The 24,626-nt window shown below is 43.9% G+C and overlaps 1 protein-coding gene across 2 annotated transcripts in view; it reads right to left on the bottom strand.

The window, feature by feature from the left end:
• The window catches only part of hoxc4a (homeobox C4a), an 84,986-nt gene that overhangs the window by 38,706 nt on the left and 21,654 nt on the right, over positions 1-24,626 (bottom strand). For both annotated transcript variants that reach the window (XM_015344104.2, XM_006629273.3), the window contains exon 2: positions 8,274-8,316. The gene's annotated coding sequence lies outside the window, so the exon portion shown is untranslated. The remainder of the gene's footprint in view (positions 1-8,273; positions 8,317-24,626) is intronic.

The following is a 24,626-nucleotide window of genomic DNA, read 5'->3' as shown; positions in this document are numbered from 1 at the left end:
GGAAACTCAGACCGCATGAAAAGAAAAAGATCAAGCCTCTATTTTAAAAAATATTTGTTTTAAGACAATAACTCGTTTTATAACAGTTCACTTCACCCAAAAGTTTCAGAAAAGATAAAATAAAATATTTTAGGTATTTGAGTCGCGACGTACGTTCGTCAATAAAATCAACATTCAGTAGTACACCGTTGTTTAACACAATGAATTACTTGTTTTATTGTGTCGCATTATCTACAAAATTAATTTGAAAATTGTAGAACATTGGAGTGTTTTCATTGGAGTTGTGACCTGCAGCTCTACAAGCAACTGCGGAATTATTATTGGCGACGCCGATTGTGGTTTACACGAATGTAGTACAAAACCAATCAGAAGCAAAAGCAAAACAAAAATGAAAACAACCAAATAAGAAATGTTCTAGCAGACTGAAGGTAACAGGCTGTAAATTCAAGACGATTTTAAGCTGTTGGTCGCTAACAACAGCCCTTTGACTTTTTAAGTCTTTCAAAAAGGCTGGAAATTTATTGCGCAAGTTCATTGCGTTGCAACCCGGACCTTACCAGCGTCGTTCAAAACATGAAAGTATTTGAGAGGTCTACACAAATAGTGCGAGGCGTTAATGTCAGCCTCCAATCAAATAAATTATACCAGAGCTAAAGACCTTGTGTCCTCTGAGGGCCTTAGTAACCTACAACGGCCTTTATCCCGCCGTTCCTAACACATTTAGCTCCAGTTTAGAAATGTTCATCAGAGCACGAGTGTCTGTGAATTTCAAGCACTCAGTCTGAGACGGGGGTGCAGCTTTCTTTTGCAATCATACACAAACAGGACGACCCCGCCAGTCCTCACCTCCGGGGCTATAAACATCACCCTAATCCAAATTAAGATGCTTAATACGTGAAATAAAAAATATATATTGATGTCACTCTTTTTCTTGTGTTACGTGCAAGGGACACAGATTTTCACCAGCGTGTATGTGCTCGATACATGCTGATGTGCGTGCAACACACATGAAAGCAATAGGAAGAAAAAAAATAAATCAAAAGGCGAGCTATCGTCTTTAAAATCGAATCCAATCCCAACCTTCGGAGTGGCCTCCGATATATAAATATTCAGACAATATCTGCTTCGCCTCAGCGACACAAGCACGAGGGATACAATGCAGTCTCGTGACAGTAGAGAAGAGAAATAAGTTTCCATTGTTCCCCTGGGTTCATTGTGCTCGTCATTACCATGTTGACCGCCCGGTAACCCGTCCCTCCTCGCACAACACGCTGGCATATGGGACACAAACGGAGAATTGAGAGAAATCGGCCATTTTTTGGTGTGTGTGTGTGTTGAGGGTGTGTGACGGGTATACGTTTATCAGTTTTTCCAAAAGTGCAGGCAGAATATTTAAATTTGCACATAAACTGTATTTAATCCCCAGCAGGTAATAGATGTCGCACGAGTTTGTTTGTTTTTTTTTCTCTCTCTCTCTCGCAACTCTATATGTGTCGTATTTTCGCGTGCACGGCCTGTTTTATGGTTTGGTCTTTTATGACATTTTGAAAGCGGTGGTTTAAAAGCGTTTCAGCAGTCCTTGTCTCGCTCCGGGTCATATTCGAGGGGACTCTGAACTCGTGGGCTTCCAGTCGCTTTTAGAAGCAGGAGAATGTTGAAGAACACCAATCGCCAACAACAACAATACATGTTTATTTTAAAAAAAAACAGCCTTGATTTTTTTTTCGTAGAGTTCATAAATGAATTATAATTGATCTCTCCTTCGCCTCTACCCTTCTTTTGTTTTCTTCGAGGTCCTGTTGTACTACGAGAATAATGAATCAAACTAAACTGATTTTATCATCTAAGTTGGTCCAGAATAGGCGCTGCGGTTATGCCGTTATGTCGACCTGATTACACTAATTGATGTGCTACGTTAACCGTCTTCTGATTATTTTTAAATCTCTGAACAATCCTTGCTAGTCCGAAATTGGGATTTGTGTGCGCGCATGTGTTTTTGGTAATTTTGCCCCATTTCAATTTCGATTGCAGCCTAAAATTACTGCCCCCCCGCTAAGCGCTCGCATAAACGCGTATACTCACCGCCCCTTCAACTCCCCCTCCCCCTTTCTCGAAGTGAGCGCATTTTAATATTACTTAGACAGCGTGACCCGAATTTCACCTCTCTCGTTTGACTCATTCCAATAGTTCACTGCCAAGGAGTTATTGATGAGGAAACACCAATGAAATTTGTCTCCACACAAATGGCTTTTAGATCTTGTACCTAGTTCAATAACTAGTTATAATACAGAACTAGAAAAATGAAGCCCAGAGGCAAACTAATTTGATGTTTCATTTTTGTGTCTAAAAGTGATTCCCCCCCGTTTTTATTTCAGATTTTTGTTTTTGGACCTATTCCGTCCCCTCCGACAAATATTTGATTCCGTGGAAAGATATACCCCCCCCCCTCGCGCGCGCGCACACACACACTCCCATCGTTATGGACACACATGGTTATCAGCCACGCGGACAGTGAAATCTGTATTAGGGGTCTTTATGACTCCAGAACAGAGACCCCCAGGTTCATGAACTCGAGACCGGAGAGCTCAGGAGCACTCGTGCGTCCTCAGTGCGTTTTGGTAGGAACGTGAAACTCTTACTTTTACGTCTTAGGTATAGAAATAATTGATTCTGCATACTAACACCGGCAGTGAAACAAACCATATAAACAACACAAGTTACATGGATATGTACTTTGCTTTTCTTGGTGTGTTTTTTAAATAATAATCATTCATGATCGTAATAAACGTAAATTGGGTTTACCTTCAGCATTGCAAAACAGTTATTTCATTATTGCGTTTTGGTAGAAAACTCGAGGTGTGGAGGCCTGATCATAACTTACAAAAGTTGACTACTAACAGTTCAGTTTAGCGATGGATATTTAACCAGCAAGCGTCTTATTGTGATGTGTGAGTATATCAGCCGATTTATATTGCGAAAGCCGCCGATTAATTGCGACTCTCTTGTGAAGGTTAAGAAGTCACTGCCGTTCTCAGCCATGTGAATTGTGTGTTTGCTGAATGTTGTGGGCCGCCACGCCGCTGCCGGAGTGCAGGGGCACAGACAGCTCTTTCTTACCCAGCGGTAGGCTGGGGGCACAAGGTGGTTCTCCGCTCTACAGGTGCTGGTTCCTCAGCATGGCGTTCAAATAGGCACCGAGATGTGCCTTGAGTTGCAGATGTTGACAACGACATAAAAATGTTTCAATAAACCAGTAATGGCCATTATGGAATTCATAACCGATCACGTGTGACTGTAATTGCGTTGGTGTTGCTGAAAGGAAATATTGAACACAAGTGAATGGAAGTCGACTATGAACAAACCCTTTACTAATGACTGTGGCTTGTTTAATCTCAGATGGTGTAGTAGTCTTTCATGTTTAGTCGAAAATCATATTCGTTTTCAAAACTACTAACGATTCATTGAAATCTCCGTCCAAACAATACTCGCTTTATTTTTTTATCCTTGGCAATTAATATTTTCTTTTTATTCACCTCTGGATTTTATTCTGTCAAATCAATTCATATTCCAGTTTTGTTTTCGCTCTTACTAGCCCGTTCGCAAACTCGGACCCCACCCTCTCTCGTCCTAATGTGCTTTATGACTCTTGACGAATTATTTGTAGGAGAAGATTTGTAAATGGGCCTACACAGTCCAAGATTTGACTAGAAGCTTCGCGGACACTTGAGATGAGCTACCTAAAGAAAAAAAAAAGCTCACAAAATTCTGCTGCATCACCCTGGTTTTAGTCAAGTGCCTTAAATATTAAATTATAGCGAAGACCTAAATATTTATATATTTTAAAAAATATATATCAGATTAAACCGATCAAAAGGTAACTCATTCCAGTATATAGGGAAATTACAGATCTGAGTTTTAGAGATTAGCACTGCCACCTATGGGGATTAAAAACTCATTAGATGCATTAAAAATAAATGTTACGATCGAGGACAACGCGTTTACGTTGTCGTTGCTTACATTACACACAGAGTTGTGTTATATTGCAAACACTAGCAACACCCGGCTGTAGAGCAATGATAAGTTAATTAATTTAAAAACACGCTTGAAAGACAAAAAAAAACAGTCAACAATCTATCTGGCACCGATTACCGATTTCAAAAAGCTTCACACTGGGTTTTATGACACGTTAAAGTGGTTTAAAACGAAGAAACATCCATACACGATAGAATAACTCTTCAGCCTAATCAGACAGACAGGATTGTTAAAGAGGGAATTTATCTAGCTCGGGTCACGCTTGTGAGTCTATTTTTCAGAATGTGTTTTTTTAACTAGAGCTATATCCCGTAGCTCAATACAGGGAAGCTGGGACTTGTAAAAATTAATTAGAAAGCAGTATTTTAGACTGACCCTCAAACTACCCTGGGCTCCTTAATTGCTTCACGCGATACACAGATAAAAAGTCATACAGGGAGAGAACTGGGCTGCATCCGGACTTTTCCAGCCATTACATAAACAGTAATTCGGTTAACAGATAATGTGACGCTTAATGGGTGATTAATATTTGCCGTGATTACATTCTAATAGTCTTTACGCCTGCTATTTGTCGTCGTGGAAAGATGTTAAAACGCTCTTGCTTCTTTTTTTTTTAAAGGGAGTGAAGTTCTGTATTATCAAAAAGTCGATGCATCGTTTTCCGATGAAAATACACTTAAATATGCAAGTTATATCAAGCTCCTCTTATTTTAGCTTTTACAACTTCTGTCTACGTGAATTTAAAACATGCATATTTGCTAAAATTTACAAACACGAGATATTCACCGGCAAAAGACATGTCTACTGGATCGAATGTTATTTTACTTTCAGGCAGTCAGAACCTAGAACTGCATAACTTTAACGAAGACAGGGGCTGACGAATGCGAAAATAGTATTAACAGGGATACTCTTTTATTGTATTATTATAAAATAATAATGGCAATAAGAAGTATTATGTGTACAATTTCGCTGTTACCACGTTTTCTGCAGCTTTCCACACAATGAATGAACTAAGAATAATCTTTACAGTCCTCCCTGTTATGTGTTACCTGACGCCCTATTTATGGTTTTAAAAGACATCAAAATGCACGACGAGCGTAGTTTAACAGTAATTAAACAGTAGTTATGTTTTGTTCTCACAAAACTCCAGCGTCCTTCGATTTTGAAATCCAAGGCGAGATTCCAGGGCAGAAGACAAACAGTTCGGAAGCACGTACGTACAGATGTTTTGGTGGAATGCAAATAGGTAACGCGTTTTCTGAAAATAAAAACATATATATTTCAGTTTTCCAATTTTGGACTGGCGTCGTTTTAGGCGTATTAAGAACCGAGTCAGCTTTGACTGGCTGTTTCCTAAATCATAAACGCACCTTGTTGAAATTCTTGAAAAAAGGCAACGCATAACCTAATTCAATTATTCCATGACTACACGTTTGTCATATATACCTTATGAGCACGTAGTTTTAATCTCCCGCTTTGGTTTGTAATTGCATTATCGTTTCGTAGTGACACAATCCTTTCCCTCCCCACAACTTTCCTGTTCAGCCGAGGTGCGGAATCAGTTCAAAACCACCGCCCTTGGTGTTAAATTAAAAAGTGGCTCTAAAAAAATGAGTCCATTACGAAAACAAAACACAGATTGAAGCATGCCTCGTCTGAGGTGTTAAAACAAAACCACGAAGGTCTTAATGCACGGGTATCTCTAACGGGCAGGGTCACAGCGAGTGCAACTTATTTGTAGAGCTGAATTATCTGGGGGGAATCGGACAGACAATCCGTCCTTGTAGAAAACGAAGCCCCACCGCTTTAAAGCGAAAAAAAAACAGCGCTGTCAGCCTCCAAGGAAATCCTTTTAGCTCGCTATCGGTATATGAAGACAGAGCTGACATTAGTATTTTTACAGTCGGCTTTATTTGAATTCTCTGGGCTTTTGTTACGTGCAGTAGTCATTAGTCAACCACCACAAAAGCGCTGCATAGTGGAGGAGATTCGGGTCGCGATGCAGAGATTTGTGCTGAGAGCATCCATTCCACTTATTTCTGAAACAGGGAGAGAACAGGCTAATTGGGGCATATCTGCACCCCCTCATCCCTCCTCCCTCCTCCCTTTATTTTCCCACCTTCGCCATAACCAGCAGAATAAAATCACAGACCTGTAAGGAGACTAACCAGACCTTAGTCTGAAAAGACAAAAAAAAAAACAACACACACACACACACCGAAAGCGGATGGTGGAGACGGGTGGGAGTGAGTCTCATTTCGTGCACTGCAGCAGAACTAAAATCCTGCCCGTCTCTGGAGAACTTCCTGTGCCCACACCTGGTTCCACAGCCGAGCTGAAGCTGTGTTCTCTGCGCAAACGGGTTGCGTGTGATCGCGCTCCAGTTATCAATCACTACCCCGCGCCGCATTTCATCTGTCTATACAGACAGAGGTAGAAGAAAAAAAAATCTGTTGAAAACAGACTCATTTGTGCTCAGACAGGAGCCGTACAAGTTTTGCGGTTCTGTAAGTAGGCAAATTAATAAACACAGAACTGTTTTTTTTTTTTTGTTTCGGAAATGAACGTCCGCAGCGAGAACGCGTTTTGCAGTACTGTGAGAGAAACGAGTTGGTTTCAGCGGGTGTCAAAGTGCTTTTAACGCAGATTTTGAATCCATCAATCGATAAGTCGATCCACCAGTGAACAAATCGATCAAACAATCGACTGATCTATCACAAGACGATAGGAAGAGAGAGGTGGACGGTACGGGGAAGTGTGTCAAATTGACATGAGCCTATATCCGACCAACACATTAATTTCTACATAATAAATAGGAAAATAAGCGATATTGATTCTGGAGCTCGCGAGATTTCAAGTGGAACAGGCTCTTTAAACTGCTCTATCACCATTTATGAGGCCACTTAAATACTTTAGTCACCCGTGTGCTAAGTTAGACACACACACGTCATGCGAATGACAGGTAGAAAGTCCCGTATCTCCGTTGTACTGCAAGCATATAGTGCTATATGGATATATGTATATATGGGTCTGCATTTCTTTATGTGTATGTATCAGAGTGTATTGCAATACATCTGGGGCTATACTGTTGTATGAATAACAATTTAATATATATATATGGGACTATATTGCTTTATATATATATATGTATTGCATATATATCTATATGTATATATGGGGCTATATTGAAATGCCCTTATAAAAATATACAGTATGTGAGCCGACTGGTGAGAGTATCGGTGCAGCTGTGCAGATGATGCTTCTTATTTCTGGACGTGATTACCAATGAGAGGATCGTTTTTATGCTGAAATCCTCACTTGGCAAATATCTGATTCTCTGATCTTCTGACTATAATAATAATGAAAATGATTTCCGACACGAGAAGTTCCGTCTTTCTTTCTAAGCAATGACGTCTGCACCTTCTTATTTGAATACACTTTCTGCGATGCACACTGTCCGACACGCACGGATGCAAACTAAAAACACAAGCAAAGTGGCACATTAAAACATTGCAGAGCATTGGCGGCGAAGAGCACCCCTCCCTGCACAATAACATCCTACCAAAAGGACACGTGGGGTTCAGAAGCACTGTTTCCGCCCATAAAGACTGTACTGCATATCGGGGAAAACTCCGCGTTACTGCAGGTGCCGGGCTCGGAAACTTAGTTTTGCACATTAGTGTAACAGATGTGTTTGTCAAACCCTGGCTGGTCAAAACCAGCTTGTCTTTTCTATTTAAAACACGAGCCAACACTGTGACTTCAGGACAAACATACAGTTGCGGTTTGCAGTGAGCATCTGGAGTTTTGCATAGCCTGGGATTCACAATTAATACCAGCAAATGAACTGCGAAAAGCCTTCAGTGATTTATATTTAACCTGCTATGTTTTAATGTCTCACAATACGGCTTTGCTGAGCCTAGGTTTTTAGGCGTAAATCTTGGGTTGTCGGTTAGGGAAAGGGGAGGTCTTTAGCCTTGCCAAGCGCCTGACTTTTTTGCACACTGTAGATAAAACAAACAAAAATAAATCTGCAAATTATCCCGCAATGTACCACCCGAGCTCCGGCGCCCTGTGCGATCTTGACTGGGACTCTCTCGATTGTCAGAGAACACTGCCCTCTGTGTTGACTTGCAAAATCACCACGAGCCATGGAGCGAGACGGCAGTGGGGGGGGGGTACATACAGGAACAGGTAATAGAACAGCCAACCCCAAAGAAAGAGACAAAAATATCACTTACTGGCTCTGTCACGTCCGACATTTCACCCCCCTCTTCTTCACAGCTGTGGACGTAACAAAGAGACCGGAATTAGGATGCGTTCGAGAACAGGCTCCTTCTAAAACAGCGTCTTAAAGCCCTCGCAGCCCTGCAGCTTATCGGCTGTCTCTCTCTTAACCGCACAATTTTCGATTCGTGTTTGGCGTGAGATGGCGCCTTGTATGTCGCAAAGGAAGAAAAAAAAAATCAAGAGTGCACATTATTTTCACAAAGCAGACGCGAAGAAACGCCAGTGCAAGTGAAACACACCCAAAAGGACCTTGCGCAGAAGTATTATTTGTGCGATAGAAATAGAATTTAAGCAGAGTCCTGCAGGCCAAACCTCTTGCCAAATCATATTGTTGTCTATTGTTTATACCCAGGGCAAAGTATTTATATCGTTAAACATGAGACCGGGATGACGGCAAGTATTTAAAAGGGATTTTTTTAACACCGATGTTCAACGTTTGAAATAATTTAATTCACTAAACTAAGTAATAGAAGCGATGATAATGAATGCTTCTTCGTCTGTTGTCAGTCACATTAAGCGCACACATACACGTAAAGGTAAAGTCATAACAATGGGTGTTAATTATTAGCAATTATATTATCAGTAATAATGTTAATACTTAATAATGTCCATTTCTTGTATGTGTTGGCACCATGTTGCAAAATATGAGCAATCGAAATATTCATACCGATTAACAAAAAACCCAGAACAAACATTCCTTCGTTTGTACGTGCATGATATGATATTTTACCACAAATAATTACAATACAAATATTTAAAGCGAACGAAATTCTCGTCTTAAGTTTTCGGTAGGGCAATACTAATTTGTTAATTTACGTGTGGCTATAGAAGTTACTCTTCATTAGAAACTGAGTATAGCTAATGCATCTCAATGTCTGTCCAGTATCTAAGGATGGATAGATCTTTCTAGCACTGATTTAATGTTTTAAAATCTCGATGCTGTGACTGGTGTATTTATCGAAAGGGATTTGTGTCAGTTTTCCTCTGTTCTGTAAAACTCGGAGCTGAAAAATGCGGACCGTGAAATATAACCTATTATATAATTCTTTGACAATTGAATGTTATTTTAAATCTTAACTTACGGCTTTACGAAGGAAAAACAAACAACAGCACAGAGACAATTTCGATTTCTATTTATCTGTAAATATTACTGTAATAGTCTCGGCTAGTATCTATTTACCTAATCCATTTTTTTTTGTTATGTCTCTGAAACAGCAGCTTTCTTGTATACAAATGTTTATGCTGTGTATGTGTTTAAGTGTTTATGAGCGCAGTCCGGCCTGTGCGCAGTTACACGGTGATTGTGCTAAGGGGTTGTGTGGTTTCACTGCTTTCTTCGTTTGACTTATTCGGGAGGAGGAATTAGCCAAACACGTGGAGCTTACACAAGCGACGTGTGGAAAAGAAGGGTTCATGTGCTGTTCATTTCCTACTGGGTGTACTCCTCCTGTAAGAAAATAAGTTCTCCTGTGCCCACACGTGGTTTCATATCCGTTTCGAGTATTCTTCAATCGCGACACATATTCCTGGCATTGTAAGGCATCTGTAAAGCCAGACTTGGGAAGCAGCACAACACGTGTCGGCTGGAAAAAGCGGCAGACAGACATTTAAACGGGGGTTCATCTTAATTTCTCCTCTGCGTCCTGCATCGCAACAGTTTTGGCATTTCAAGTTATCTGGCTGTTACTTCTCTGAAGAGAAAGGACTGAAGGACACGCGCCCAGTGCCCAGATTGCCCAGGACAATATTTACAGGAACCGCATCTTTTATAAATCTGTTAACAAATTGATATAATCCCAAACATTACTGAGCGATTGAATACTGCGCTGTAAACTAGGTCTATAACCCCCCCCCCCACACACACACAAATAGTGTCGCCTGTAGGTGTTGCAACTCATCGTTACCTCGGTAGAGTCTCGTTTGATTCACGTGTACCGGACCCAGGAAAATGGACGATACCAATATGGTTGGGGGGGGGGGGGTATTCCACCCATCCTAATAACCCAAATCCATGGGTGCCTCCCCTGGCCTTACACTCCTTTAGGTTCGGCTGTGAAGTCCCGTGGACAGCTCTTTTACTCTGACAATTATTTTTAGAACCGGAAGTGAGTGAGATGACGATGAAGGGAGCTAGCCGTCGAACGCCTTTTGGGGTCCACGCGTGGGACCCCGCGAGCCTGGGCCTCTTTCAAGTTCGGCCACGCAGTGGGCTCGGCAGGGAAGCCTTCAGTGTCTGTCAAGGTGCACCTTGGCAGGAGAGGCCCTCCACAGACACTGAAATCCTGTCTCCCTGGGGTGTCAGGGGGAGAGTGAGTCCAGTAGTTCCTGCACCCCCTTCCCTCCTCACCCCCTAAACTCGCATCGTCCTGCTGCTTGGCAACACATTGCATCATGTGTGTACCCATTCGATTCCCCATGTATTCAGTCTGTGTGAACACTAACGTCTCACAAATTACATGCAGCCCCAAAAGAAGAAGAAGATTTTGTGACAATCCTATTATGTTAGGATATTCCTATCATCATATTTAAATAATAAAAGCACACAGGTGATTGTGAAATAGTTGTTCACACATATAGACCTTTGCAGCAATGGTTTGTAGGTCAGCTGAGCTTAATCGTTTACGAGTCCCTGCCACCGCGATGAGCAGGCTGGGAAACGGTTCTGCAGGAATGTAAATTTAGGGTTTGCTACATACAAGGAATGTGACACGATAATCCTTAGGGGTGTGCTTAAAGTAAAATATAGCCCTTTACGCTGCCAACATAAAATAATCGATGGATCTTGATTTGTCATCTCGGGAGAGTTACAGGCGAAAGGCCCAGAGAGATATGTTCGCTTCTTTGAGAATAAGCATCAGGAGGGACTTAGTTCTGTCCGGAAAGATTAAACTTTAGCATTACCGCTAAATAAATATTTAAGTGTTAAATAATATGCTATACTTCGCTGATTGAAAAACGACCCGTTTGCGTGGGGCGATCAGGGGAACGCGTCCGCTCACAGGCCATAAATAAGACTGGGCGCGGAGCGGCGTTGGGAAAATCCCGCATGGCACCTCCTTAACTGATCTGTGCAGAAACCGTAAACCGGGGGATTTAGGAGGATCTCGCTGAATTAGCCGGTTGACTGGCTGGGATGGCGTCCGGATCCTCTTTGGTAGAGCCGTCTCGTGACAGATTCCGGAGGCTTCCCTTCCGTGCCGGTGATCCGCGAGCAGGTGGGAAGCCCATGCGTGCTGGGTCCTCGGTCACTGCTGGCGCAGGGTGTCGAACCCTCAACCCAGGCCACAGCTCAGGAACTGGCTCAGTCATGGGTCCCCCCCTGCTGCCCGTCAGTGTCCAAACGCGCGCACCCCTGCCTGCACCCCTCTGCCCGTTACGGGAGCGAGCCGTCAGCCATTTTCAGCTGAAATCGGGAACAGGCCTGCAGCTTCCTAGAGCCACGTCTTGCTAAAACCGGAGATTAAGGCAAATCCGCAAGACTGGGCTTCTCCCGACCCAGGAAGGCTACAACCAGGCCAGTTTTTAAAAAGGAGGATGCGTGCATCAAAAAAGAACCAGTAACATGGTCCATGGCTTTCAATGAGAGGGTCAAGCTGGTGGCCAGTCTTTGCAATAATCATTTGAATTAATGGGGGAGACTCCTCATTCAGAATGGGTTAGGTGAGTGATTCATGCCTCCTGGTCTCAGAAGTACAGAGGGCTGTAGGTTCCATATCATAGCGTGAATTACACCAATTAAGTCATCATTGGTGTCAATTAAGGCATTAATTGCGACAATAAAGTCATTACGAAGCCAGGCAAAATGGAAGTCAGGAGATATGCTCTGCTCCCCAGCTGGGTATTGAGGTGTACTTACTACAGCACTTGTCCAGCTGAGATAGCAAAATAAGTCATCTGAAGGAAGTCATCGTAGGAGAATATCAGGTTACCCCAGTCTATGCAAATCCCTCCTGAATTCCAACACCAGCACATTAGTCACACACTTTCACCGGAATTCCCAATGAATATGTTGGGGTTTTTTTTAAAAAAGAAGAAGACATATTTCATTTCCTTAATCTGGATCTAATTAAGATTCAGTGACAGAGCACAGTTACTGTTACGAAAACCAGGAATTTAGCTGGACAGAGCACAGCACTGAGCTGCAGCTAGTGTCGAGTGTCGGTTTTCCTGCCCAGTTATTTGCCCTAATGGGGACAGTGGGGTGGTAGTGACTCACCGTCCTTTTCACAAGTCAACTCGAATGCATATTTTTATTTAACCAGCAAAAAACAATGAACCTGGATTATGTCCGACACCATTACGTTCACGATGATTTCAGACATTCTCCACTATAAAAGTGATCTCTTTACAGGCTGGAAGTCACTGGCTCCTTACAGTTAATACATTAAAAAGGTGAAGCGTTTTTTATCCCAATTACCATTCATAGACAGATAAGAGAGACATCTAAAGAAGAACTCCTTTCCGGCGTTCTAGCGTTTCTGAAAAGGGAGATCTTGCTCTGAATTATAAAATAAATATGAATTTTTCCCTTTCCGCTACCCAGGAAAGCAGAACCGTCTGCTCGTTACCTTACCGACCTTAAGCTGGCTTCGTTTATATAAAGTCGAAGACGGGAGCCGCAGATAACATTTTTTTTTAATAAACTTGAATGTTTACATACATTAGATAACACACTGATTTCCACAGCCCACGTTCTCTTAAATCACACGTCTTACAAAACTGAAAATAAAAATACATCACTCGCAGCAGAAAACCTTGAGCAATACAAAAAAAATATATATATTTTTTTAAATCCATATAAACTAAATAGTAGATGTACTGACAGACAGACGATAGAATGACGTTTACGGACGCTTCCTACGGGCTTGAATTCATTCTTACCCCTCCTCTCTGCCCAAGGGAAGAGGTGAACCGCCGTTTTTACTGTAAAGGTAACAAACGACGCGACAGGTTTTCACAACGGGACGCGAGAGCACAATTCTGGAGCAAGTCGCTGCATTCCGAGAGAGAAAGATTGCAGTCTTGCTAAAAGGCCACACTGGGAGTAAAAAAAAAAAGGAGAAATTAATTTTGGCTTTCTAAGCACCTTGGCAGGGTTGTCTTTTTTTTCTTTTTGGAAGATGTTAATTTGTTTAGATAATAACCGCACCAACAACGAGAGACAGAAGGCCGGGGCAGTTAATGTCAGGGCGGAGACGGGGCTTATACTGTTGCGAGAGGCCGGGTTTCCCAATACATTTCATGAGGCGGCAGCTTCTCTCAGGTCGGCGATGGCCGGGGTTGTCGTCGGTAGGAACTCGCCCATTGACCAGGGCGCAGGCCGATCTTTACTACAGTAATGAGAGGCCTGACCGAGCGCCTCTGAAGAACACGGCTGCTACTCATTACTGTGTTCTCTGGGACTGACTTGCTCCTCTGCACGAAATCGGCTTTACCCAAACCATCCTGGCTCCACATTCAGAGATTGCCGCGCTAAGGCAAAAATCATTTACGCTAAAAATAGTTCCTGTAATGTTTTATTAGGAATATATCATGATTGTTAGGCGATACTACCAACGCAGGCGGATAAACGCGGATATTACAACCGGTTGCAACCTGTTCTTTGTAAGTTAAACTATTTTTCTTCGTTAAAAAAGGCCCGTGAAGTCAAAACAGCAACATAGATACAAAACTACATACGGCTCGATTCACAGTCATGGTGTGCCCACAGGCCCTGTAACAATGCGAGTACTCTTCCTGCTCTTCATGACGAGAAAGAAAACGAATGGTCAATTATCCTGAGATTCAATGTCTCCCTCATTGTGTTCAAATACATTTTCTGCTGGTCTTTGCAAGACCGAGACTGTTGACGCAAACCTCATGTCGGTTTTTACCGACTCGATTACCTTCCAGTGACAGATCGCGTTACGTGCAGAGCACGTTACTGTAGTCACGCCAGCCGTGGCAGAAATAAGGCAAACACGAAACCCCTCACGCTGACGTTTGACTAAAGACACATCCTTGCCAAGACCGCTCCGAAGAATCGGTGTATTTTAAAATAAACCAGAAAGTGAGATTAAAAGCGAATGCTTCCGCGGTGCTTTCCCCGTGGGCTAACAGCACGGGTGATGTTTTGGGTGGGGAGGGCGGGAGGGGGCGAGAGTACAGCCGTCTGTTTCCTCCGCTAATTGACAGGAAGACAGAAAGGGACAGTCAAGTCGGCACTCGCGGCGCCCCCCGGAGCCCCGGCACGGCCTCGGTGGCACGCGCGCGAGGGGGTCACAGGCACAGCCATGTCGGCGCGAATCGAGTCATCCTGCATGACACAGCGTAACACGGCCCTGTGCTTGGGACATGTGGTTTACAGCTTCCTTCTCCCCGCTTTTTCTACCCCAGACAGACCCGGGTTCGAGTCACCAGGGAAATCAATCGTGATTAAACCAAGCGATCCTGTGATATTTCACGACAAAGAACATTTTTTTCAATCTCAAAGCGCCTTTACAACGAGTCCGGTTAATACCGGTCACAATGAAAGCGTGGCTCTTACAGCCCGCCGAATACCAGCCAGCCGCGTCAATACGTGTTTTGCCAAACCGTCAACGAACCCGCGCAGGATTCAAAAGGGGACTTCATTCCAGCTACAGAAAGGTGCCACAATTACTGAAGGGGAAATCGTTTCTGAGCAGAATTAAAGGATCTCCCATGCTGCGCTTCGGTTTTTCTGTGTTTAAAACACAAAGCTCAGGGAGTGGCAGTGTGCCACGATTGTGCCTCAGCCAGGCAATAATACATCACTCTTGTAAGATCTGGCTGATATCCACTGACAATGTCCCAGCACCCCTTTAAGCATGAGTAAATGTTTACTCCGATGGTAAACTATGCATTGATCACGTCATCGGCGACGTGTCTCCTGCCTTAGCACTGCTGTTGTTGAGCAGGGCTCCAGCGATTCCCCTGATCCGAGACTCAAGTGGTCAGAGCCCACAGGGACATAGATAACCCACGCTGAAGCCCCCACACAGCCCACAGCAGTGGGGAACGGCCAGCGTGTGGAGGCCCACGTCTGTCATCTCAAAGAAGCCTTGGGACCACAGCACAGCCCCAACAATACCGCCCGCCAAGAACTTCCAAAACCGGGGATTTCATAAACACGCACAGGTGGCCCCCAGACACGATTCCTCATCTCACTGCTCCAGGTATCGCGGGTATAGAACTTGTCTTTCATAACCCAGGTTAAGTAGACCTGTAACTCGACACGGCTCGGAAATGCAAACGGAAACTGTCATGCAAATATCGAATCTCGGTGCGATTCCTAGGGTATGGACAGGACTCTAGACCACGGCCTGTTGCATTTGTCGTGATTCACTGCTGCGCAAAACACATTCAGCGAAGAAAAAAACAAACAAACGAAGCTTAAGCGAAGACTGGACACATCTCGTACAGGAGGGGCCTCTGTTATCGTCTCTGAAGAGCGGAACCACGAGTTGCAGTATGTAGTGATGAGGAGAAACACACCCTTTTCCCCAAGGCCATCAGCGTCTAGCTAATCTCACCCCCGCCGCACACGTCCCTATCCCTAAACCGAGCACGTCAGCTCCAGTTCCCCCGGGAGCACGCAAACTTCCAGTAACGAGGACGACCCCTGTGCTGGGACGGGTGAGGAGAGGAGCGAGGGGGCATGCAGCTGGAGGATCATGGGACGACCGAAAGCCAAGAGGCGTCAGTGGACAGGAGCGAGCCAACAGGCGTCGGCTGGCAAAGCAACGGGCTGCAGTAACACCGGGAGCCAAAAGCCACGCGTGTCGGCGGGACCCGTGACGGTTTCGCCTTGCAGATGATCACAGCTGCAAGGAGAACATGCGCACAGGGCGCTAAGAAACGCACATCTTTTATTCAGCAGATTTTTTTATAGCCGAGATTGTCATCTGAGCCTCCAGTATGCTAACCACTCGCTTCCATGTGTGTGTGTGTGGAAGGGTCGGTATCCGAGCAGAGATCTTTGCAGAAGGAATTGCCTGAGCAGGACAGCTTCAGAAACGCTTACATATTGAAAATGACCGCGCCTCTCCGCCTAACGGAATCTGCCGTTTGACTGAGCGTCTTTCCCAGTTCTGTTGAACCCTGTCCTTGCACTGCGGGCCTCGTGTTCCCGACAGCGCCCCCTTACGGGCAGATTCCTTGTCTGCTCTGGCCTCTTCTTACATGGCGGGGAAGGAGAGGTGGAGGGGGGGCTGTGTTTTGTTATTTCCTTGTGACTTGTTCCCCTACCGAGGCTGAGATTCGCCAAAGTACAGGCAGCACCCACAAGGAAAAACAACAGAGTCCAGTCCAGTGCGGCATCTGCTGCACAGCTGTAGCTGATGGAGGTCGTGTTTCCCGGCTCGTACTTCTCTCGCCTCTGACACCTTGTTCTCTCCCCGAGCTGGAGATTCCCGACGTTTCAAATACGCTGACCCCCCTCCCCTCGTGATAACATCAAGCGCACACACGGGGGTTAGAGTTCTCTGCAGTTTTCTGTCAGTTCCTTTTAAGGCGCAAAGCTGGACTTGGAGCATCTAGCCCGTCGAAAGCTAAAAAGTCCTGATTTTTTTTTAAAGTTGGGTATCACTGTGGAGGCTGTTATTGTTTTAGTCTGTGTAGTATTTTGTGCTGAGAAAAGAGCAAAACAGGTGTCATTTATCACTCATAGGTTGTATAACAGACATGCTGAATAGGTTTCTTGGTCCACCCTGGGCATTCGGCTGTATTAGTGATGAATTCTATTTTAGACTGGGTCTTTCATAAACAAAACACAAAGCGCTGCACCACAGAACTCGGGAATCGGGCACCATTCACAACAGGCGTTATACTTTTAAGATACATAGGAATTACGGTGTAAACAAGCGAGATTCGATGCAGCATTTGGAAATAACACAGATACTCCTCGTGTCTTCTCCAGGGAAACTCACAGGCGGATCTGAGGCGGCAGAAGAAGACGCACCAGAAGGGTGGAGCGCGCGGGGAGAGGTGGAATCTGTTCCTGAAGACACGAGGCCGGCTGCGGTAAATCTCACGCGCCCCTGTGCTGAAAGCGTGGCTCCGTGGCCACGAGGAAAAGGCGCCACGCACCAGTAGGGTCTGAGTGAAGTCAGAGCCCCCAACCCCCTCTCACACACACACACAGTACTCCCACCGCCACCATCTTCGACGTCAGCAAATCCAGTAATTTATTGCGCTCCCAGCCCATTATTTCTCATTAAGGGTTACAAACCATTCTGCAGTGCCAGGATGTAAGTGCACCAGCTAATGCTGTGACCTGCGCGGGCCGCCGTTCTTTCCTCAGGAAGAGGAAGCGGGGAGGATGAAACTTTGCATAACCGTCGAATGGCAAAAGCTAAACGCAAATATTTTTAATGTGTGCGCAATAATACCTGAACGGCTTTTTAGTTTGCTTTAACGATTTAGAGCAAAATGTCTTCCTTATGGACACGCAGGAGCTGTGTTTCGGACCATCTCCACCCGAATGTGTGCTGGTGCTAATGTAAGGACCAAAAACATGTTTCTGTTTTCCGTAGTTGAAGTGGCGCCCCCTCTGTCTGTGACTGAGACCGACTTATCATCCCTGTAGCAGAGCTGTCAACTAGGCACGACTCCAAACGTCTCTCTTCGCCTTCCGGCCCTCCAGTCCTCTACTCCTAGACTACAGCTGACTAACACTTATCCCGCTCGGAATAGCTAATAACACTGGGCAGAGAGACGGGCTCTCCGACGCTATGCGCTTTTGAATGACCGCACTACCTTTGCCTTAGTTAAGCTATAACCAAGCGCGGTTTCAAGAATGCTCCGTTCATATATGGAAAAGCCCGCCTGTTCGGAGAGGATTTCAGTATGGGAGCCTTCAGCTTCCCTTCGGAAACACCCGGGACGTGTTCGTTAAGCGCGCGGCGTTGGAAAAGCCTCGGAACGGACAACCCGCTGGCCGTGTGTTTCGGGGATCGGAAATGGAAACGGGACTGACAAAACGTGCCCCTTCCCGCCCTCAGACCAAGCGTAACGGCATGTAATCCCAACTTCTGTCACATTTTAAACCGTCTAGAACAATAATCAAGCTTCAGCCAACGGTAGGTTGAAATCTTTGGCTATGAAGTCCAATATTTGCTCGTGCTTTTGTAGAAAGAACAATACCTTTTAAAAGGGTTCTTACAAGCGGAACACTAAAGGCGGAAATAATTTTTTTTAAAAAAGTTTAATTGAACACACGTTGTTTTCGGGGTGAACTAAAGACGCCGACCTCGTGGCGAGACTAGCAGAGCGGTAACCGCGGATGACCCCGCCCCTCGCTTGGGTCACGTGTCTGATTGGAGGCGCGGGAGGGCCGAGGGCAAAGAGCCCGTGGCTGCTTTCTCTTTCTCGTGAGTCTTTCCTCCGACACTAGTTGTTATAACGAGACCGTCACTGATATTCTTTAATCTGGCATTTTTGTATATGTAGCAATACAGATTATGGGCACCCGGGAGATCACCAAAACAGAGAAGCATGAATATGAATATGAATATGACTATATACGATATATATAGATTTATAATACAATAATATTATCTACCCCATAAGTGCCTACCTCTAATATAGAAAAGGAAAAGGCCATTTACCATACCTTAGTGAATGAATGTGCTCGATTACGATTACGTGTAATTGGCAATAATTTGGTTAATAAAATCCATAGAGTTAAAAGAATGAAAGTTCGTATGTGTGGATGCTGGGAACTGCTCGGATGTGAAAAACAGTTTTCAGTAGCCAGAGGAAGCCAACCTTTTACCGTGTAAATAAAAGTTTTGTTTCAACACATTAAAGGCACAGTTACATTCCATTCCCTCTGTTGTGAATCCAAACCATAATGCATCGAAAACCGGCAACTATCATATCTCATTCTATCAGTGATTAGACGTTAACCAATAGTCATTGTAATCAAAACCAGAAAGTGCCGAATGGATTTATTGAGAAAAAATATTTTTGTTCAAATGGAAGTCTACCGAAACCGAAAACAACTTTAGCACACACCTAAATAAACTGAAGCACTCCACATGAGCAGTTTTCAACGAAATCTGGGGTTCCTCTCTTTTCTGATTTTTCCAAATCTACACCAATTTAAAACATCGTTAATGAAATTATAGCTCACAGATGTTGAAACGACCGTATAAATGTGTCATATTTTGTAAACCATTTAATACCACCATTTAATCGTGCTCCACACGCAGAACAGAGTAAACAGCAGTTAATAAACATTACACGAACGCGCACCTTGAAACACGTCTGAAATAATCTAGCTACATAAATAATATTCTAACAAATCTGGCAGATTTTAGTATTTGCCTGCGCTTATATATTCACAGAGGGCTAAAAAACAACTACAAGAGACTGTAAAACTAATAAATTAAGATATGCGAAATTACCACACTCTATTAAAGGAGGAAATTAAAACTTATTGTATTATTTACATTTTCTTACTATAATATTAGTCTAGTTGTATTATAATTTTGCCAATTAGAGTACTGTTTTGTAGGATAAATTTATTTTAGTAGTATCTTTAATTGTACTAATCGTAGTGGAATTCCTAATACTAGTGTAAGAATGCGGACTCGCTCCTGTAGTATCAATCTTTCTTAATTTAACCGCATGGCGCTTTTTAACTCAGTTGTTGACTGATTCATCTTAAAGATTAATACATTATTGATAGGTACACTACATTAAATTTGAGCTGTGGTCTGTGTATGGCCAAACTAATTGTGTATTTCTGTTAATTAATTATTAATAAAGAACCATACCTCTCACATTGTTCTTCAGGTTTAATTATGTCCAAATGCACCAACACCGGGTAATTAAGCTTTAAGTAACTCGTATGAAAGTCTGATGCGCATCCGCGTACAATAAAATGAATTTATTAATTGAATGGATTTAAAAAAAAAAGGCCGTGCTAATTATTGAAATTAAAAACAATTCTTTGAATTTTTCGAATGCATATTTTAATGTTACTTAGACCCTCGTTATTGCGTGGGATTACAATTTTCAAGTTGGATACTTTAACCCCCGTTTCCGAATCGAGGTCTAACCGCCTTTTTTCATAGTCATTGGTCTCAAATAAAAGTCTTTTACAAGTGGAGGTGCTAACAGGCGCGCTTGTTGTCATGCTTTCCTTTACATTTCCAATAAATTGTGAACGGTGCCTAATGGGAAAGTAAAAATAAAACGTTTACAACGCCTTAGCATGAGGCGCCACGGAAGGCGCTATATAAATCAAATGTAACTATGATTGAATAATTGTTGTCGTTTTGTTGTTGCAGGTATCGCCTGGAGACGGAGATGAAGGCATGACTTTGAAGTTCCACATTATTCTTCTTAGGAAATCCGCTGTTATTTACGCCCTTTTCTTGATGTCTTTTCCAACTCAATTACACCTTACGAAACACAACTAAATCGTTAATAAACTCGCTAAACATACGAATCAGTACCTGTGGATGCTGTAATATCGACTAACGTTCTTAAGAAACTCTTTCGACTAAGTCCGATTTCTCAATTACGGGCCTACATGCTTAATTTAAAATGTCGGTTATAGATCGGGCCCAATGCTACCGAATGTTTAAACTCGCATTTTAGACAAGATGTCTTTTAGTAAGGCTATTTTAGACATTTGGGGCACTTCGTAATTATTTCAGACTGAAAACTACACGTTATGTAAAACGTGATGAAATGGTAAATGATTTTTAAGAAACAGAATTCTAATACACTTCTGTATTTTATTTTTTTCTAGGAAACATTCGGCTTTCTCAGAATGTCACCTTTGATGTCAAGAGAAAGGACAGTAAAACTATCCCAATTTCAAAACGGAAGTGAATGAGACACAGCTCCGTTCAATGAAGTGATGAATCTTGATGAATGCGGAATGAGGAATCTTCTCCAGACAGACTGACAGTGGACCCGGACGTTTCCTTTAAAATCTACCTATTTAGAACTCTATTTTGTCAGAATGGGGGAAAAATAAGTGCTGTCTTGATTGGCCTGCGAGTTTAGCTCGGGATTACTGAATTTCCCCCGCTGTCCTGAGAGCGTTTTGTTAAAGGTGTTTCACGCGTTTTAAGGCGAATTCACAATAAACATGTCGCAACGGTTAAAAGTCGAAGGTTTTGTGTGTGTACGTGTGTTTTGTTTCTATAACAGCAGAAAACGCCACGACCCGACTGACTGATGCAAACAAACGCCACATTCCACCTTTGTGATGTCACAGATACCGGGAGAAACGCGCCCCCCTCTCCCCCTCCTCCCTCGCACACCTTCTCAAGCGAACGCCGCAACACCACCACCAGCTGTCCCCACCTCACTTACCGTTATCAGCACCTCCAATACAGGTGCTAAGAGCTCCGTTTTATGTGCGGACACACCGCTCGCAAGCTCTACAAGTTCACACAAACTATCTGCGGCCATTCGCACTCTCTCTCTCCCCAGAGGCCCCGGCCAGGCGCAGTTCGCGACGCCAGCGAGGACACAGCCAAGACACAAGACACGACCTGCCGTTTCTGTTATTCGGTCCCTGTCTCTGCTGGTGGCCGCAGAGCAGACGGTTGCACGGCTCGGAGGAGGCTGGAGGGCTCTGGTCGCTCTTTAATTGCACCGGCGGGGCCTTGAGAAACTTTACTCTCCCTTTTGTTCCCGTTTCACATAGAAAACCGCACAGACTAAAAGCCATCGCGATATAATATAAAGCCGGGGCCAGAGACAAAACATTATATATATATATTTCTACAGCTCGAACTGTGAAGGGGGGGACAAAATAGCTTTAAGACCACACGAAAATGGAAAGCCCTCGCTGGAAAACCATTAGCGCCACAACACCGACGTGCTTGTCAACGAAATATTGCATTACAGTATTAATTAAAGCCCCCACGGGTCACCAGGGGCAGGTATCTATTTCATTAAGCCGAGAAACAAGACATTTACTTACAGAAACCGTCTGGGATCCATTTGTGAAGTGGAGCAGGAGGGCTACAGTAAAGAGTCTGGCGCGAGGTAATCCACACTAAACGCCTGGTCCCGCGGTCCCCGAGATAAGAGAAGCGAGCAGCTGTGATTCCGGACAGTTAACATTATATATGATGTAAATATATTGAGGGTTTGTCAGCTCTCGCAAACCATAAAACTTACTTTAATGACACCACGTGCTCGCCGCCGTCCATTCAGGGCCCGTGCTCCAGGCAATCGGCATAAATAACCTTCAAAAGTTTAAAAGTACAAAACAAAACAAACCGATTTTCGTCCACAAAAGCAATGTACCCTATAGTGTTGAACTCTAAAGTTCAGTGACAACTGGACGCGGCTGAGTTAGGATAAGGCTCGGTTTTTTCCCCACAACTCCGCAGGACGTCCCGGTCTCGTTCACAAATGTTTTAAGTACAACTGAGAGTCAGAGGGGTGAGTAATGTGGCTTTTTTTTCCCCCAACTTGGAAAAAAAAAACTTTGAGCAAAGAAAGAGAAGCGTAACAACTTCTGAGACCTCGCCAGACCTGTTAGCAATGCGAAACACGCTACTGTCTACTGTCTTGAGCGCAACGACTTTAAAAAAATGCTTTTATCATCGCAGACAGGAAGACTTTTAACAGGCCTGAACGTTATGAAATGCAAGGCAGGGGCGAAAGAGAAAAGGTTAATTAATCACCTTCCTACCTGCTGTTTGGGATTATATTAATTGGAAGGAGGTACATTTGGTGCGGTAGGAAGTTTCAGCCCACGGGAGCCCTTCAAAGTTTTTTTTTCATGCTTCGCTTTAGTTAAAAAAATGTTTTTTTCACTCTGGTAATGAGCTCGTTACTGAAAAAGCGGGGAAGGCGTGACATTTACTTCAGGCGAAAGCAGACAGAACACAGGACCTCACTGAGCCCCGCAGCCCCCTGCGCCCTGTACTGTCAGTGAGAAATACGCGGATCATCAATACCACGCTTTAAATCTGCGTACTGTTCAGCGCACACACATCTAAAGCATATTTTTGTTTAAATACACCGGTGTTCGGGTTTTTTCGAAGTTTTTCTAGCAGACCCGGACTCTTAAATCTTTCGACGAACGCTTTTAGTTTTTTTTTGTCAGTGCTCACTTTATTCATCAGCTGTAATACCTCATAATCATTTTACTCCTCTTCATTTGACCAAAACGAGGTTGATCTGTTCGTTTCGCAGCTTCATAGTAGTGGTGGGTCTTTAAAAAATGTATGTCTGTGTTCTTCGTGCTACACCGATTGGTTTGGGTGATCTGTTAAGAGCCGTGTCTTAATGTGCTAAAGTGGCACAGTTTTTGTTTTTGGCTTTTTCGAAAGGAGGATGGTTTTAGTCTTTTTTTTTGTTTTGTTTTAGGAACAGACCCATGTCGTAGTATTTGCGAACTAAATACTACAAGTTATCGCATACTCTTTGTCAACACTAAGTGAAAATCAAATTATTTTTTCTGGGTTTTTTTTTTCTTCCTGTCAGGCAGCTTGTAGCTCCTGTAGTACTTCCTTCCAGAGCCTCAGTTTAAGCCCAGCGCCCCTGTCGCTTCGCAATAAAACCTCATATAGCCCCCTCTCGCCTATCGCGCCCGAGAAGAGCGAGTTTCATTTTTGAAACTCACTTCAAAGGCAGGAGCTGTTAATTTGTCACTTTTGAAACTGTGGCAACTTCCCTCCTCACTGTTCCCTTTGCCCCGACAGGAAATCGCTCTCGTTGTTTGAGAGGTGCGAGGAAACGCTATAAAAAAATTTATTGCGGGCCGTAAAAGGTTTATTGGCATCTGCCTGCGCTGTAAAAAAAAAAAGAAAGAAACGCCAGAGGAAATGCAAGGCGGCGACGCGGAAGACCGGTTTCTACAGAGGCCCGTCTTCAAAGCAGAAGGGACTGAGAACCCTCTGAGGGCGAGGAAAGTCGAGGCCGGTGCGGGCCTGGGCGACAGGAGCCGCGGCGGAGTTTAAGGACTTGAAAGTGAAGCGGGAAGGATATTTGAAGGCTGTGTTTTTGTAAGCGCACCCCCGGGGCTGTTCCCCGCGCAGATCTCCCTCTCGTTATCTTTAAAAAGCTGTCCCCCTCCGTCCCCGTCTATAATACGTAAACGCGGAGAAGGACTGCTCTGCTAGTTCGCAGACGTCCACGCACACCGCGGGCGCACACGCTCGGATGTCGGCGGACCGCGCAGGCCTGGCGAAAATATGCGGCCCGCTCAGAGGATAAATCCCTTGAGTCTGCGCTTTGAAACAGTGTCGGGCCGAGCTAAACACAACTTCAGCAAAGGGACACGTAAAGGTTTGTTTTTAATGCTGAAGAGTAAAAAAGAC

This window comes from Lepisosteus oculatus, chromosome 1 (assembly GCF_040954835.1).
Source record: "Lepisosteus oculatus isolate fLepOcu1 chromosome 1, fLepOcu1.hap2, whole genome shotgun sequence".
NCBI lineage: Eukaryota > Metazoa > Chordata > Actinopteri > Semionotiformes > Lepisosteidae > Lepisosteus > Lepisosteus oculatus.
The sequence above is the reverse complement of the archived record's forward strand: the minus strand, read 5'-3'. Positions and strand labels throughout refer to the sequence as shown.